The 18,145-nt window shown below is 45.4% G+C and overlaps 1 long non-coding RNA gene across 1 annotated transcript in view; it reads right to left on the bottom strand.

Moving 5' to 3' along the window:
* The window catches only part of LOC142787559 (uncharacterized), a 206,417-nt gene that overhangs the window by 182,575 nt on the left and 5,697 nt on the right, over window positions 1-18,145 (bottom strand). The window contains exon 2 of the long non-coding RNA XR_012889259.1: window positions 14,267-14,369. This is a non-coding gene — a long non-coding RNA (uncharacterized LOC142787559). The remainder of the gene's footprint in view (window positions 1-14,266; window positions 14,370-18,145) is intronic.

The following is an 18,145-nucleotide window of genomic DNA, read 5'->3' as shown; positions in this document are numbered from 1 at the left end:
ACGTTTAAGATATGTATTGATGGTTTGCCCCTCCGCTGAGACAGCACTGATATCATGCAGTAGTCGTAAGGAAGATCCAGAACGAGGTCAATCTGTATCGCCGTGTAAGCTTTATGCACGAGGAGGCATGTGGTGGTGCCGCTTACATAGGAGCAGTATCCAGAAAGGGATGGAGCAGGGCCAGATTCTTGGAGTGCCAAGACGGCCGGCTGAGAGCCAAGTGAGCTGAGGAAAAGGGAAAGATGTGAACGCTTTCGCCTGCTCCCGAAGCCTCCAGGGTTCCACTGTATGATGTCGAATTTAGACGCAATGTTTGAACGGGACGTACGATTGGTAGCCATCGTGACTGTCTTAGGTTTTATATTTGGTCCTCCATGTCCCGCTCGAAATCCTCAGAGGCAGGGAGGGGCACGGAGGTCAGATTGTCCAACGGCGGGGTGGTGGTAGCCACCTTACGACGACGCCGTGGAGCTGTACCTTCACTGCTCATCGAGCAGGAGCGGGAACGCGATGCCTTGGGTTGAAACTGGGTGATTGCCCAGGCTTGAATAGCCTGGGTAACCTCTACTACTATGCGTTGGACCAAGAAGCTGGTGAGGAGGTGATTAATCGTAGCTTCGACGCACGTGAGGCGTTCCTCTACGCGCGGGGTGCGCTCTTCGCTAGGGAGAGTTTGGTTAGCGGGCAAGAGAACCTGAGGTGCCCCAGGAGCCTCAAGAGCTTCTGGAGTAGATGTGCCACCGGTTCCGAGTGCTGGAGTACACATGGCTGCTTGAACCGGCGGTTTAATGGGAGTGGACTTAGCGCGAGGACTAAGCTTGGACGTAGCTGGCGTAGCCACCTGGACAGAGGAGGCAATACCGTATGGCCTTGCAGTACACTGTTGTTGGGGTTGAAGTCGCTTATTTAAGAGTTCGAGTTGTTTAGTTAAAAGAGAATTTTGCTTTTGAAGTGCCGCAACTTGCTGGCGAAGGGCCGCAAGTTCGGGAGAAGGAGGATCGACAGAAGGGGTGAGAGAGGCTTAGAAGCAGCTTTCCCTGCCCAACTGCTCACCTGAGGTACCGCCGCTGGTGCTTCCAGCGATGGGAATGCTTGAGTGTCGGCGTGGAGTGGTGGAGCCGAATGATGCAGGTTGGTGCTGCTGTCTGGCTGTGACGAACATGAGGTGGTCCCTCGAGGAGATGTTGAGGGCTGCTTGCGTTTCCGATATTTTCGATATTTTGCCGTGCAGCCACTGGTCCCAGTCTCATGGGCGCCGTGGCAGAGGAGGCACTTGGGATGGCAGTCGTAGGCATTGAGACCTGTAGGTGCGGGGGTTCCACATTTGGCACACTGGGTTGGAGCGGGGTGAAGACACTGAGGTGGTTGATGACCGATGGTACCGCACTTGGTGCAAACAGGGACCGTTTTCTTGTAGGCGCAGGTATACGTCGCCACGCAGTGGTAGAAGAGGAAGCGGGGTAACTTCGTGCCCTCGAAAGTCACCACCGCCGCCGCTGGTGATGAGGGCGATGAACGGTCGACAATGGCCTCTACTGATGGGTCCCTTGGTTGTTCGTTGGCGATGCCAACCATAGCACAGATGGATAGCGCGAATGATACCCGCACCTCCACCAAATGTGAGGGAGGTGAAATGCAGTTTCATTTACACAGCGGATCGTTAGCCAAACAAATTGGCTGATGAGCCCCACGCGCAAGCATTTCACGTTTACTCGCTGTGTTCATCTTCGGCTAGCGCCGCCCTGGTTCATGGCCCTGTCGCACCGCAATACACCATTTAGCGCTGGGGATGTGCAGACGTCGTACGCTCGTAAGCGTGTTTTTGTAATCGCCAGCAAGATGGTGCGATGGGAGCGCTGTAAATGTTGTCGCCCTGCTTGTTGAATGACTGATTGATATGTGGGGTCTAACGTTCCAAAACCACCTTATGATTATGAGACACACCGTAGTGAATGGCTCTGGAAATTTTGACCACCTGGGGTTCTTTAACGTGCACCCAAATCTGAGCACATGGGCCTACAACATTTCCGCCTCCATCGGAAATCTGCCGCGGCAGCCGGGATTCGATCCCGCGACCTGCGAGTCAGCAGCCGAGTACCTTAGCCACTAGACTACCATGGCGGGGCGCCCTGCTTGTTGCGATGCGTGGGCGAGCCTGTACGTTGCCTGTGTGGGCGTGGTCAGCCATGCGCGCGCGCTCATCTAGTAAGGGGGGAATTTCGTACGTCTGGTGCCCCGGTGGCATAGCTTGCGTATATATACAAAGCGCACTAAGGTCACTTTACTCACTGTAGTGACCGCGTTCGTAAGATGAGTGCGCTGCTAAAGCCTGAAGAGGTCACTGTGACCGTTGTTAGTTTGCTCTCGTCCTGTGTATGCTTGTGCGTTCATTGGATCTATTCTTATGTGATTCTTATGTGGTTCTTAAAGAGAAAAGATAAAAGCGAGCCCCATAACTGTCTGCATCAGAGTGCGACACCTCAACAGTAGCTCACTATGGATGGGGGTAAGGAGATATTAAAAGGATAGGACTAAAAAGAATATAGATGGAGAGAGGAAGGAGAGAGCGAGGCGGAGGGACAGCGAACGCCAGAAAACGACGGAAATAAGGAGGAGATATGAAAGATGCACACGGTCGCAGGAGTCCGAGGATGGGGCAACACTCCCCGAGAGCTCTCGTCGGCGGCAGGAGATGATATAGGTGAGCCAATTGGCCAGAGTTGCGCTGTCGTCGGAGATCGCGGGAGCGCAACCGGTCGGCACGAAATACAGAGAGCGAGTCCATTAGATTTATTCTTCTGTTTGTTTGTGCAGTGCACTTCAAGTTTTGAGCTGTGAAAATTTTCAGTTCTCTCTCGTGTTGTGTGCGTTCTTTTCGCTCGTCCTTTGTGCTCGAGCAGAGTGTTGCAAGTTTGGAGCTGCTTGCAGTTCTTTGCACCACAATTCATTGCTTCGTTCTTACGTTGAAACTTTCACTTTTTTTGCGCTTGTTGATCTCATATTTCTACGGGCTTCACAATGTACCGAGCCCAGGTATCTCAGCTACCACAACGCTTCGGTCATGGTCATGGGCGTAAGTCCTCGGGATGGAGATACATCACTTTTGGCGTCTAATGGGTGCATTCACGTCAAGCGATGCATTAGCTGCCAAATACGTACCAAGAAATATTGTACGTGCCCCCGTATAACCATACACAGTAAGCTTTCAACTAGCTCTGCGAAAACACATTTAGCTTTCGAGTTTTACCGATTTTAATAACGAAGGGATCAACCATGTTCATTTTTTTACATTTTTGTTTCATAGAGAACTCATTAACTTCTTCATCACAGTAAGTATGTGCCCGTGAAGCCTGTTCAGAATGTTCAGCAGCTTCGTTTACTCTGTGTACATTTCAACACAAACATAATATTCTGGAGCAGACTGATGATATACATGTCAAATCTATACAACCTTATTCTGCATGTTCATTAGTTCAGTTTTCCTCTTATTTATGTACATTTGAACACAAACTTAGGATGACAAACTGGATAGGATATCAGATAACTACAAACATAAAATAGCTGCGTTATCACCCCATACTCTATGTACAAACACTATATTTCGAAGTGCATAATTCCGGCATAGCGTGTCAGGATAAGCAAATATATGCAGACGATGAAACAATTCAACTTATGCTGAAATCAAGTAAGCGTCATCGCTGCTTGTCGGTGTGTACTTGCCGGAAAGAATAATATATCTTCCCTTTCTTCTGTTTGCACTTACTCCCAGTTACTATTGATGAACTTCGCCAAATACCCCTTGTGTTTCCACTCTGGAGCTGAGAACACTGCAGGGAAATTTCACTTTCTTTTTTTCGAGCATGAAAATTAAAAATGATTTGATCATATATTTCTCTTTTCATTAGTTTCTAAAAAAGCACGTGACAATATAACACCTTCTTAGCTTCAGCCAGGTGGGTAAAGGGCTTGAGAGATGCGAGTATGTTGTACTTTTCTGTACTGGTGAGTTTCTTCTCGATCGTATGTGATGACCCTCTCTGTTTACGCTCAGTCAAAGAAATTTCCGTGCAGTGCTACTGAAGCTGCCGCGTCGCAACTTTCAGCTTGACGGAGGAGAAAATACTAAGTCACTGCAGGAGGAGCTCGACTACTGTATTTTACCATCAAGCTGCAGCTAACATGCCACTTTCCAAAAAACAATATTATGAGCGCAGTTCAAGTACCACTCCTGTTAGGTTCACATGCCAGGCAGCTTAAAACCTCTAATTGTCGCTCCGGAGCCAATAGGTTATTAGTAACACACAGTAATTATTATACAATCAGCGAGATTAATATATCATCTACGTCCATCTATTCGCCGCTTGTATTTCGTGCGCTTAACCAAAATGACCATTTATATAACGTTGTCTTTTTCAGGGCCCCAAGGGAATCTTGAAGAGAAATGATGATCTCCGAAATACAGTATGTCATACCAGAGGACTGGCACCTATTGCTCTCATGTAGATTTTCCAGGGAACAATATTACAAGCAACCAAAACTGACTTTCATGGCACCAAGCTGGCTTTTTCTTATGAACATAATAACTTTTCGTTAAGCGGAACTAAACAGAGCTATCGCTGCAGGATCAGACATTGTCTCTGCGTATGGTTTGGTACAATCAATATAATAATTTGCAATGCAACTTTACTCTTAGTCGTATGGTGTAGCCAGTGCCATGAACAACTTTGTGAGCACGGCTTATATATGAACTTACCATCCGTGTATTACACATGCCTGAAGCAAAATATTGAATCAACTCATGTTCATATGGTCATCCTATGGCTATGAAGAGAACTGGTCTAGCATGTATGCTTTTATACGGCCCAATATCGTAGGGTATGAAGCCACTGCACATGTGTGCGCTTCTCACAAGGATAACGGCTGATCATAACTCCTGATCATAACCTCTATTTGATTTTGTGCGTTCACTTGACAGGCATAATAAGTCATGGTTTGCATGTATGTTCAGTCGCTTTATCAAGAAGTGCCGTAAACCATTGCAAAAACTTATTGCTAATGACAGTTTCAATCTGAAGGCTACGTTATCCAGAAAGCTTCATTGTTCTCGGCCACCGGCTTCACGGGATAAAAAACAGCGCATTGTGGGTGGGTAGACACAGGCAAAATCTTCAAGCTTATCAGCTGTTAACATTGTTATGTTTTCTGTGTCAAGGGCACGTACTATGGTGCAGTTACGCCTTTTCTGGAAAACTTCGAAACGAAACGCATGCTCTCGTTTGCAGGGTATCGTTTCTTTTTCTTTTTGTGTGTGTGTGGTTCAGTTCACTCTTTCTTTTGTTTTTCATCCCATACTTGGTGCAAAAGCTCTTGAAACACCTAGAAAGTTTGTTTAGAAAAAAGTAACAATTTAGTGAACTTCGTACTCAACTACGAGGGAGCAGTGGGATTCCTTTGTTCGGCACAGAACGGAAAGCACGCCTCTCACTACAGTCATGTGCATTATTTGCCATGTGTGTGAATAGAAGGAGGCGATGCAACTGCACTATCTGAAACCTCCATTCAGTCGACACAAAGAACTCTGCTTTCTCTCTTTCTACAGCGATCTCATTCACGTACGAGCACTATTCATGCATAAAAAAACGGAAAGAACTCAACATTAGGAACTGCTGGCATATCTCTATCTCTCGTCTGCTATTCAAACTTGAAAGCTTGTTGACAAAACACCCTTCGAAAGCCATTCAGCAAATGTAGTATCAAGGCGAAGTAGAAAACAAATCCATAATCGTAAATAATTTATACTTGAGTGTATGCTGCTGGATAAATACCTGTTCTTGTGCGTGCCAAAAAGAGCTGAGACGCGCATGAAAACATCTCTGTGCGTGGTGGTTTTTGGGTGCGTTAATGTATTTGCTTCGACCGGTGTCTGCCCCCGAGTGAGTGCGACATGACTGTTTAATAAATGCGAAGACTATTTGCTTGGAGCTGTGCCTGTAAGTCGGCGACCATTTGCTCATCCACTGTGCATGCTTCAGCTCTCCCACCTCTCCTCAGGTGTGCTCGAGGAATTGGGATGGAGAAAGTGGCAGAAAGCTGCCACCGCTTTGTTTCTCCTCTCCCGTTTATCTTTAAACCACAGCTGTGCTCTCGCATATAATGCTGCACTCGCGCGCTGCGTCACACTCACCTAGCAGCACCGGACGCTCGCTTCGCGGCACACATAGCGGTAATACACGCAAATGGGAGGGAAGTAACATCGCCTCCGAGATTGCGGGTGTGGGGCGTGTTTCTCTCTGGTCGTCCCGATCACGCGGAAAGCGCGAGTTTCCAGAGGTGGGCGCGGCCCGCTCCTTTCTCCGCACCGCGGCACTCTTTCTTTCGGTCGAAAAGACTGCCGCGCTGTTGGCGAATCTTCTATGTGGCGAGAAAAAATTGATTTTGCACTTTTAGAGAACTTTGTGTTCATTTGAAAATGTCGGGTCAAGGTTTACGAGAGGCAAAGGGAACGCTGGTGTGTTTTATTTTTAAATAGTGTTTTTATTTTGCTGTACGTTGGCGCTGTCCATAATACAGCAGTTAAAAATGCGATGCCTCTGCAAGAGATCCACATGTGCTCGAAACCATACTTTGAAGTTCGCGGGCTATATAGTAGGGGGGAGGGGGAGGCACTGGCAAATAAGAAAGGACAATGGCAGCCCAATCCTTTTTATTCTCCAGTAGTCTACCTCGACAAATACTTGGTTTTTTGAAAGACATCGTTCGGCCGCATGTGCGACCCTTTCATTTGGATGCAGTATAGATAACTGTAAATGAACACAATACTGATATTGCCATTGTGCTTCCAAATCATAATCAAAATACAGATGACAAAAAAAGAGACGATGATAACTTAAGCACTTTCATGTGAAGGACGTAGGGAGTAAATGCAGGTCGCATAATTGTAGTCTTTCACAATATCCCGGCAAAGTTACTTTTCACAATAATAAGTGACATGATCAGCGCACTTAATCATTTATAGCGTAAGTGGAATTCGGTTTACCACCTGATAACTATCGGTACGCAATAAAATTGTAAATTGATCTCTAACGATTGGAGGGCAATATGATTCAACGACAATAACTAGCCCAGTCATCACCCACATACGCGTCTCCAGTAAGCGGCAACGCTAGAATGCCTTTGCCATAGACGTAATAATAACTCCTTACAATTATCTATATAAAACTTAGCAAATTCCATGCTTTTATTCGCCTACTGGGCCAAAATAAAGCAGTAACAGAAAAAAATACTTGTTTTCAGTGTAGTCGGAAGATTTGTCGGTGATTATGCTCACAAGCGAAAAAGAAAATCATGCGCACTAAAATTCCGTGTGCTCTGCTTTCTGCCGTGGTCTCCGCCGTTCGAGGAACCCACATTAAACGCTCCCTCTCGTGGTAACCGAGCACGTGAGGCGATACTTGCTAGTTTTGCTGGGGACCGCGGTGATTGGGACGGCGTGAGAGAACCTCACCGCACGCTCGCAATCTCGGAGACCATGGAAGTAACATAAGTGGTGCACAACGTATGCAGAACTCCACCCACAAACAAAACAACGCTTTGCCATGACACGAAAACATACAAAAGGAAACAACAAACGCAAACACAAGTGAACACCAGCGCTGCTTTGCATGGTTCTTTTTGGTGGAGATGGTATAATTTTTTATTCAGGCGAAAGCCTTATGTGCTTTATCAAACGCAAAAATTGGCCGGCGTTCAGCGTTGGCGTCTGCTGTCTACCAGGTCAACAAGATAGCGGTGCAGAAAATAATCACCACTAAATGGCGTGCGAACATTACGTCTCAATCAGGTCAAAAATCTTGAAAATTTGTGGCATCCTCAAATCGTCATAGTGTGGTCACCTGATGACGTCATCACACGACATCGCAGCCTTGGGAAAGGGGACTGATCATGAAGGCGATGCCAAACCAGGTGACGTGCTTCCGATCCCGGAGGTAGGGTAAAACCTCACTACGTGCAGAAAGCTTTTGGAGGACGGTGAGGCAGGAAGAATACATCGGCTGGGAAAAAAAAGGAAATGGCTTTCGCCTTCAAGTCGTCATCCCGTGAGGGCAGAATTATGGAATCCTGTGAGTCTTCAGCTTTGCGCAGTGCTTGAGAGCATCCATGAAAGAATCTGAGAAAAGTCAGTTCTATACACAATCCTTCTGGTTATTCCATAAGGAACATATGTTTTAGATAAACGAAGACAATATTAATTGAGCGTTTCACAATAACAATAAGCCTGGCAGTGTTGTAGTTTGGACATGTCGGTACATCTCCTTTCTTTGTTTCTTTCTTTCTTCCTTTCTTTCTTTCTGTTTGGTTTCTTTCTTTATTCTTTGCTCTCTATCTTTATTTAATTTCTTCTTACTTTCTTTTCCTTTCTTCTTACATATTTTTCTTTCTGTCTGTCTGTCTGTTTGTCTGTTGGTTTTTCTAGCCAATTTTTCACTGTTTATTTCTATTTCTTTCTATCGCTATTACTTTTCTCGTTCCTTCTACGTTTCTTTCTCCTTCTCTCATTTCTATATAACTGTCTATGTTTATCCCTTCCTCTGTTTTTATCTCCTTTTCCCTCCTAGTGTTTATTTTGTCACTTTCCAGCGTTTCTGTTTTTTTTTCGTACCTCTTTTTCACTCCATATCTTTATTACTCTTGCTCTTCCCCTCTTCCTCTCTCTGTGTACTGGTTAATTCACCCATCAAAGTTTTTCGCTTCCCCGCCGGACAAATCGGTGCACCCAGATAAGAAAGAAGAGGACCAACGGATCACTCATCAATCCTCCAGAGTGGTAGCGAGCCAAGGGGGTGTAAAGAAACAGCCTGGTAGATCTACTCATAATACTTATTTCACACGAATGTCACAAAACTGAAATCCGAAACTCATCTTGATTGCTTGAAATTAGGATGCCTTAGAATTGGTTGTGCCTTTTTCTTCAAGTTTTGTCAATCCTATATTAGCAGCCCGCTAACATTGCCTACTCATGTCCCATCCTCCTACACCAACCAATACAAAGCAGCGTACCCATCACCGGCTCAGACTACTCCGCCCCTCCACTTCTTCTTTAGGAAGACCGCAAGGAATCAGAACGCACTACCCACAGAAGATATGCTCCAATTTTACTCGCATGCTGTCAAGGTCTGCCATCGAATCATTCTCCCTGAATAACAGCTGATCAGTCACGTAAAACGACATGCTGGTGTACTTGAAGTAATTATAAATAAAAATTATTACATATAACGAATGTATGCCACCGAATTCCAATTTTTTTGTTACGCCTGGTTGAGCCACTCACTGCTACAGAAACAACAGTAACTTGGTCCTTCCACATATACCAGCATACGCCCTGCCATGAATACTAATTGTATACGTGGACCTGCTTGCTTGCTTCCTGTAGCTGCTTCCTGTATGTCGGCATGGTTTAAAGCATAGGTATTGAAAGAGATAGCTATGGTTTGCTTTATAACCTTCGAATGCGCAGATGCGAGCGACAAACAAACGCTTTGCAGCCAGATGCGAGATGAATAATACACCTTCCTTCGTAAGCCGAGTCAGTGGTTCCGCAATCTTGGAGAAGTTTTCGACGAAGCACCTATAGTAAGCAAAAAGCCCCAGGAAACGTCTCACAGCCTTTTTTTGTCTCCTGGCCTTGGGAAGTTTTTAACTGCAGTGATCTTATTCGGGTCTGGGCGCACACCGTGTGAACTAACAATGTGCCTGAGGAACCGAGGCTCACGGAATCCAAAATGGCATTTTTCGGGTTTGATCGTAAGTGCAGCCGCGTGAATAGCATCCAGTACAGTTCTCAATCTTTGTACGTGCTGCTCAATCGTAGTGGAAAAATTACCACGTCATCAAGACAGAAAATCCATGACTGCCATTAGAGGCTAGAGAGCACGGTGTACATCATCTCCTGGAAGGTAGCGGGAGCAGAACACAAACCAAATGGGAGTACTTTGAACTAATTGTCGGGTGTGTCAAAATCTGTATTCTCACGATCTCGTTCATCCACTTCTATTTGCCAGTACCCACTCTATAAGTCCAATGATGAAAAACAGGGAGCATTTCGCAGTTTATCTAACGTGTCGTCGACTCGTGGAAGTCCCGCTTCGTGACAAGGTTCAGTTTCCTGTAGTCAACACAGAACCGCATGGCATTGTCCTTTTTCTTGACAAGTACAACCGGCGATGCCCATAGGCTTTTGGATGATTGTATGACATCGTCGTCGATCATCTCCCGTACTTGCTTCTTTATCGCCCCCCTTTCTTTCGGAGCAACTTGGTATGAATGCTGACGTACTGGTCTAACATTTCCTTCGACTACAGTGCGGTGTTTTGCTACGGGAGTACGTCTGGCTTTCGACGAAGAGGAAAAACACTCAACGAATTCTTTCATCAATTCCACAATCTGGCCTTTCTGCAGAGATGACAGCTCTCGGTCAATACCTATATTCTGAACAACACCGTCTACTGTTGAGGGAGTTGGTGGTACCTTTTCTATAGTGTGAACATCCGAGACTTGTACGTAGTCACGAAGGGATGCGATGGCTGTTCCCTTCGCTACATGCTGTGCCTCGTTGGTAAAGTTGGTCAACAACACATGCGAGTATCCCTCACGCAGATTCACTAGACCTCCGCCACGCATATCCCCTTTTCGAGTTGCAGTCCAATATTTCAAACAGCTAATCTGGCATATTCACGGAAAACATCGCTTTTCACAGCAACTGTCATGCTTCTACGGGACGGCACTGTCACACCTTCATCCACAATACGAAGAGGTGAAACGATGAGTGCTCCGCATGAAACAAGGCAACAGTGTTTTCTGTAGAGAAGGAAATTAGAGATTTCTGCAAGTCGATGATGGCATTGTTTGCTTGCAGGAAGTCCATGCCCAGAATCGCCTCACGGGAACATTTGGAGAGAACAATGAAGCTGCTGACGTACACGAGGCCTCTCAATCCTACTCTCGCTGTTCACAACCCCACGGGGCTGACTAAGTGCCCTTCGGTGGTGCGTGTCTGCGGTCCGGTCCAATGAGTGAGCACTTTCTTCAGCTTCTTTGCGAGCTTGCTACTTGTTACTGAGTAGTCTGCACCAGTGTCTATTAACGCTATAATCTCGAAATCGTCGATTTTGACTTGTAGCTCGCATGTTACGTTGCTATTACTGCACTTGCCCGTCTTGTTCGTTATTGTGTCAGGGACGTCGTCGGATTCGGTTAGCGATGAAGGGTTTTCAGTTTTTCAAAAATCAGTGGACCTGCCTCCACAGGTCGCTGGTTATAGTTTTCCCGTGGTGGGCTTGGCGAACGACGCTTCAGGAAAGTAAATGATGGACGTGGACTCGGCGACCTATTGCGCATTGGTGCGATTGACCGCTATTCAAGTCGCTGAGTGTTCTGAGAGGCATACCGCGAAGATAAAAATCCTTCGATTTCGTAAGGACACTCACCTTTACGAGGGCCGGGTGAATTCACTGGGAAGCCACGTAGCCCGACCCGACAAAAGTGGCATGTCTGATAAAGATAACCTGCCACCCCAAAGTGGTAGCAGAGGGGCCGCCGGTCTGCAGTGCGCCATACATCACTTTTCCGGGTCTCGCTTTTGGCATTGGTGGTGGCTTTCTGCAAGGAAACGTTGGTGCACAACGGGAGATTATGCAAATTTTGTGCATCTGAGGTCTTGCCGTACGACTTGCGCGTACGACAGCTGTGGCTGTGGTTCCGGATGCACGTGGTGGAGCACCAGAGGCCGTGGTTAAAGAATTGCTTGCCGCACTTCTTCACGTACAACATCCGCAATTGAGGGCATCGCTGGAGGACTCGGCGTGAGTTGCAGTTTCTGGAGCTCCTCCTTAATTATAGCCCTCACCATTTTGTGGAGGACATCAGTGTTGGTCGTGAGAGTTGTTGAGACCGCCCTAACGGAAGAAACACCGAAGTCTCTGTTGCACGGTCGCGTGCGTTGCTGCGGTGTCCTTTCCATGGCCGTTGCCTCAGACCGGAACTCCGCCACAGTTCGCGGTGGATTACACACCAGGCTTGCAAAAATTTCTTTTACTCCCGCATTCGGTGCCGCAACTTCTTCTCCTAAGCCATGTTTTGGCCGGCTCGGCGGAAGAGCCGCGACATTTCTTCTATGTACATGGTTATGCTTTCGTTATTCCGTTGTTTCCTTGCCTGAAGAGCAGCCTCTGCCTTCTCTTCGCGGTCCCTGTTCGGATAGGTTGCGATTAGCTCTCGTCGGAAGTCGTCCCACGACTGCAAGGACACTTCGTGGTTCTCAAACTACGTACGTGCCGAATCTTGCTGGGCCACGTAAACTTAACGAAGTTTCCAGGCTTCGTCCCATCCATTCAAACGGGCAACGCGTTCGAAGCCTTCGAGCCAGGCCTCAGCATCTTCAAAAGTGTCACCGTGGAAGGCCTCTGGTGTAGGTAATGAATTCACGATGAGGTGAGATGGAGATGGCATCGACTGGGTGGCCATCGCAGTGACGTCTGTGGTTGAGGTCTCCAAATGTATTGATGGGTCGATTAGGGGTCCAAACTCGGGCTGCTCACCACGTAGCCGGCAAGTGTTGCTTTGGTGGACCGGCGTTAATTCTGCTGGCTCCAATTTTCTAAAGGATGTAAGCCTCTCCCCCTAGCATGCGGTGGGCTAAGAATCATACCCAGCACCTCCACCAGAATGTTACCAATAAATAGAACGTCTGGTACTATAAAAACTATTTATTTATGGCAAACTTGAGCCTGTAAACTCAGAAGCAAATGGTCGGCCAAAAATTTCCCTTCCTCGATGTCTCGAACTTCGTTGGTCTCTTCTTCTTCACCCATCTAATATCATGACATAGCATCGTCGTGCGTGCTGGATGGCGTTCTGTAGCGCGGTTTCCTTGCCACTTGTGTGGCGGCTTTTACGAACACGACTTGTTGCATGCGTCTTCTGCGACTCTCGAACTGTAGCAATATCAACGAACCCGAGCACACGAGAAAACCGCTAATGGTTTATCTGGTGCTGCGGACTTCTGTTTCTTACGCCTACCTGTATATCACTCAGAATCCACATGGTAAGCAAAGCAAATCACATTCCTTGCTTTATAAGAAAAATGCTTGTATTTCCGCATTCTATCGTCAATTTAAAACACACAGGAAACAACTCCGAAGAGTTGCTCCAACATGCTTAGACACACAATCTCTTGTACGTGCTAAAGCCATAAGCTCTTGTACGTGTTTAGTTCGAGTACAGTGAACCAAACGCGTTCAAAAGTGATGACATTTCATTATGCGTCATTATAGGGCGCCTACATTGACCTTAAGCAGAGCTTCATACGCCTACATTTAAAATAAGACTAATACTATAAGAGGACCCACTGTCCGCTGTATGACAAGCTTTTCTTACATCCGTAGATTATTGAACCAGTACTGCCATTATGTCATGCATCAGCCCACGGTGTTATTCGTAATTGAACGCTTACCTAAATAAAGCCACACAAACAAAAAAGCAGCAGAGATGCACATGTACACTTTTTGAACTATTTCGTTGAACGAAACTGAGAGCATTCAGGGAACAAAGGTACGAAGATGAAGACTCGAGATAAGGAACGAACCATGGCGTAGCGCAAACACGAAATCCTGGAAATTAGGTGTTCTTCAGTATACAAAGGTTCGCACTGAAAGGAAATTTCAGGCTCACCAGAATTCCTTTTACATGGCAGAGTACACAGTTTACGGTAGGACGAATACTCAGAGAACTAGACGTTCGCTTTTTTGGTTTTACAAGGGCAAAACGAGAGTGCACGAAGAAGAATGTAACACCCGCGAGGCATTCTGTTTCGAGTAGTTCATCTCCCAAGTTCATTTCTCTAATGCTGTTTGCGCATCTTCCCAACGGTACATTACCCGCGACAAATGCGAATGTGCTTTCGCACGTACTCCTGTTCGCATCACGGTTCATATAGCTCTTTTGCGTCTTTGTAACCATGGCCCCTTGCGATAGGAGCTGGAGCCCCTCTAAATAAGTATAGCCATGTGAGCAGTGTATAAAAACTCTCCTCTTTCACAGGAAAGTGATGCCGAAATCAAGTCAACAAGTCTCCACTTTAATGAGCATGCAAGTTCGTTCGGAGATTGCATAGACTTGACATGCGAGTGCTTTTTTTCCAAAGAATCGACTATACATGGTGAATATACCTATATGAGAGCACTGATAAAACAAAGAAAGGCGTTGGACGTACCCAGGCGTGCATCCATGTTTCAATATGCTTACGAGAGGAGAAGTCGACGTTGCACTCACACAGTTTGTGGAAATGAATTTCTTTTAGGGTTCGAAAGTTGTTACTGAAAAAAAAAGGTTTAGACCAAGTATTATTTTTCAGCCATTAGTGAAGTACGTGAGTTTCATGCGGGAAGCTTAATAGTGCTAGGAATACCTCTGCGCCTCCTTATAGGAATATTTATCGTAAATTTTACTCGCAGGCTTTAAAATATTCAGATGAATTTTAAACATCACCAAAACGTAAACACAGGACATACTATACGAATTCTGACATAAGTGGAATGAGGCACCGGCACTGTGCCCCGTGTCCTTGTGAAGTGAGCACTGTATTTGAACTGTAATGATGTACGACCAGCTAGTTCGAGATGGGTTATTGAAGCTTAAACATCGACTGCCGCGAAAGTTGATCTGTTGTTAAACCTAGTCTTCGCGGATAACAACAGAATCGCTAAAACACTTAGAAATTAATGCTTCCAAATACCTGATTCTTCGTGATACTGCGCCGACACGAATTTCATTTGCTGAAAGACTTGTAATTGAAGTATCACCTTCGTTGTCCGAAAAATACTTTTCGAAAATAGAAACCTTTACAGAGTTTAAATATGTATTAAACAGGTCACAGCTACAGTGAAGGCAGAGAAAGGAACTTATATGTGCAGGCCGTAAAAATGCAATGGAAAGAAAAATAGTGAGACCATGGGATGGTAGTTCTTGAGCTGTTCAGAAGATGCCACTGTCTGTTTAGTAACGTTTCTTTCCAAATGTGGTAATCGATTCTTGGTTAGTCACCCATTTTGGGTGTGAGGCGTGAAATCTTGGAATGACGAAGGTGTGGCAGGTCTGCTTTGGGAGAAGCTCAAAATGTACGGGATGGTTCATGCAAAAGAAAATTTTCGTCCTCCGATACATATGCCGCTCTGCGAGAAAGCAAATCTGCGGGGTATTTTTTTTTTTGAAAAATCCGTGTGGTTTTCTTTTTTAGCTCTGTGGAAGAGTCGGACAAATAAGTGAGCGAAGGGCAATGAACCGAGAGGCCTGGTCCTCGTTAGACACAACTGTCATTAAGTAACAAAAAATAATATAAAAGAAAGGACTTTCACTCTAAGGACAAAAAAAAAAACGCGAGTACTTTTGCTGTTTAGTGTGTTCCGATTTTCTCCGTGTATTACCCTCTTGGAAGAGACGCGTGAGTTCTCTTTGGAGGTCATAACACTACCCTCATGGAAGAGTCGTGCAAAAACTCAAAAGAGAGGCAACGCTTGTGTTAAAGAAGAGTAACGCTTAGACGCCAAGAAAGACTTACCAAAAAGAGGAAAAGAACTCTAAACTCCATCTTTTCTTTGTGCAGTTTTTATCACTATAGAACCTCGCTGAACTGCAGCGCTCGTGAAATAGATAGATAAACGTGAGCTAAAATTAAATCTTATTGGCACTTGCAGTACAAAAGCCGAGCTTTTATAACACACTAAAATGTAATTTTGGTTTCTCTTTTCTTAAAAAACTTCATTAGTAGTGCAGATTTCTTTATACGTGTATGTCACATGAAATGCACCAGAAATGCAACGTGAAGCAATGGGCTACAAACTGCTTTCAGTATACGAGACCATGTGAGCAGTATTTGCCCAATATAAGACGCGATTGATGACGCTGTCACTTTCATGGGAATATTTCTAAGAATCGAGTAACAATCCCAAGAAATGAGTCGTTAACCCTGAACACCATTCCGTTTGCAAATCTAAGCCTCGGATTCGTTCTTTCATCTAACGACACAGCTATTAGTAATCCACGCTATGTTTCAAACATATCATCGAATCAGTATCATAAATTTCATCGTGGTTGGGTGCTTAGTTATTATTCGACTACGAATTCTCCACAGCATGGCTCTTAATTTACGTGGCCTTGTACATGTGCCCATGGGTGCTCGCCATGCTCGCCATTGGCGGGCATGAAGCATGACCTTACATTATTGCTTCATTGGTACTATAAGGCAACGACGCTTTTTATTCAGTTCCTAGCTAAAAAGTTTTGTTTATTCAAGGAGAAACAATCATAAATTCCCTACTCAATCTCTCTGACGCTTCACTTAGTATTTAATTAATTTGAGACCTGAGTATATGTGTACTTTAGTTGACTCAGTAGCAGACGGGGAAAAACGTAGGCAATCACTCACGTACAACATTTGACATTGCTCATTACCCCCCTACACAGACAGACATCGTATGGATCTCATTATTCCCGCAGAGTTATTATTAGTATCGTGTAGTGTCATGGCCTGCCAACTCACGTCGCAGGCTTGCTCAGTGAAAACTTGAGTTCTAATTGCGTTCGCAATTATTCTTTCCGACAGCACACAATCACTATCGCGCAGATTAAATATTTCGTCTAGTAATATATAATCTGTCCTTTCCTTGCAAATAAGCAAACACTCGCTAACGTTACAACAAAAAGAAAAATAATTTACGACGTTTCGAGACCCCAAGAGTCTCTCATTCCCATACCGTCACATCGTCATATTTTTAGATGCGAAGTAGCTTTTTGACTTATGTGTGTATGGCCGTAAGCACATGTGTGCCTACGCACACGCCGCCACGCGTCCCCCTTGCCGCAGTTTTGGAGTGGTTCCAAGTACGTCAAGCCACGGCTGCGCGTAGACCTCACGCTCCCCTCACACGCTTCCCTCACAGGTGTGCGCTGAGGCAACACCGACTAAATTTAGTCGGTGTTGGCTGAGGTCCCTTTCACCATGCTCACCGCAGCAACCGCAGCTGCCACTTTGACGTCACGTGTCTGCAGGAACATCTCGGAGTGCGCTTCACCCATCGCAAGGACGTGGTAGTCAAGGAAAAACGCGCGCCTACTACGGTCCAGTGACCATGTCTCCACTCTGAAGAAACGGCAACTACAAAGTCTTGCCAAACGCTTTAATGAAACTTGCATGAAACCCAACCCGCCCACCACGTCTTTGCATTTCAAATGAGCATTTACTCGAGTAAACGCTACACCGAGTTTTGCTTCTGACCATTCTTTCAGCACCAGTGTCGACACCCGTTTCAACCGGGTCAAGGCATTGCGCACCGCTGCTCCTTCGCATCCGATCAGCGTTCTTTTCAGCTAGATGGTCCATAATTTTATTTTTCGTTGTAATGCTGTAGGCCCGTGTGCTGAGATTTGGGTGCACGTTAAAGAACCCCAGGTGGTCGAAATTTCCGGAGCCCTCCACTATGGCGTGTTTCATAATCATCTGGTATTTTGGGACATTAAACCGTAAATATCCATCAATAAATTTTTGCTGTTTGTTGTTTTTCATGTAACGTGTATTACCTTGCTCACAAAAAATGTATTCTCCTCGCCAGATGGCATAGCATTGAATTCCAGACTATGATCTATTTTTGCACGATAGATCTGTCTTGCTGTTGTAAAAGTACAGAGTTGCTTCTCATTTGTCTATTCATTGCTTAACTCTGCGTACGCTTTACTAACGTGATCAGACGTGGCTACAGCGACGCAAACTTGAAATACACTGGAAGAGAGTAATTTCATGATTATTCATGAACCTTTAAGTTTACTTAGCGAACAAACAGTTAGTAATTGCGAGATCCAGGAGACGTGAATGTTGGCGCATGAATGTGTAAATGTAGGCGTGTTTATTTGTTGTTTTTTTAAGCTTCACAAAGTGCAGATAAATAGGAATGAAAATTTGAATGCTTGTATGAACATATATATGTTCGTGTTTGCAGCGATGTATTGTTCGCTCTTTATTGACGTTACGCAGAGCTCGTCAGATTTCGCTGGTTGACTTTTCCTTAGCCAAGAGGCTTTTCTCAAGGCTGTCTTGACA

The sequence above is a fragment of the Rhipicephalus microplus genome, chromosome 2 (assembly GCF_043290135.1).
Source record: "Rhipicephalus microplus isolate Deutch F79 chromosome 2, USDA_Rmic, whole genome shotgun sequence".
NCBI lineage: Eukaryota > Metazoa > Arthropoda > Arachnida > Ixodida > Ixodidae > Rhipicephalus > Rhipicephalus microplus.
This window is presented reverse-complemented; position numbering and strand designations above follow the sequence as displayed.